Genomic DNA, 493 nt, shown 5'->3' with positions numbered 1-493 from the left:
CTGTACAGACAGCCGGGCGGGTGATTCCAGGGCAGCCCTGAGGGAGTGGGTCAGTGCGGGTGTGGACAGGGGCTCTGTCCCCTCACACCTGGTCCACAGAGCCCTGACCTCAATGCAGAGTCTCTTCCCTTAACCGCAATGGCCGCCATTGCCCGTTAGTCACCTCACCCATTATTTTCAAGAGGGGTGAAGCCAAATTGCCCTCGGTTAAGATGGCCGCCCTTTCCCGCGAGCGCCTCCAAAGTACAGGGCGGCCGCCCCCGCCCTAGTAAAGATGGCTGCCATCTGCCAGGGTTTGCAATGTGACTGAAGCCTCCAAGGAGATGGCGGCTGCCCCGAGGGCGGACTACGAAAGTCTCCCCTCCAGCGCCGCCCTAGCACCCTCGTTCCCTGCTCTCCCCGCCCTCATAGAGCCATAGAGACGCCCCGCGCGCGCCGCTTCTTGGAACGGACACTCTATCGGCGCAGAGCCAAGCCGCACTTCCTCCCTGGC

This window comes from Gopherus evgoodei, chromosome 8, assembly GCF_007399415.2.
Source record: "Gopherus evgoodei ecotype Sinaloan lineage chromosome 8, rGopEvg1_v1.p, whole genome shotgun sequence".
NCBI classification, from domain to species: Eukaryota; Metazoa; Chordata; order Testudines; family Testudinidae; genus Gopherus; species Gopherus evgoodei.
This window is presented reverse-complemented; position numbering follows the sequence as displayed.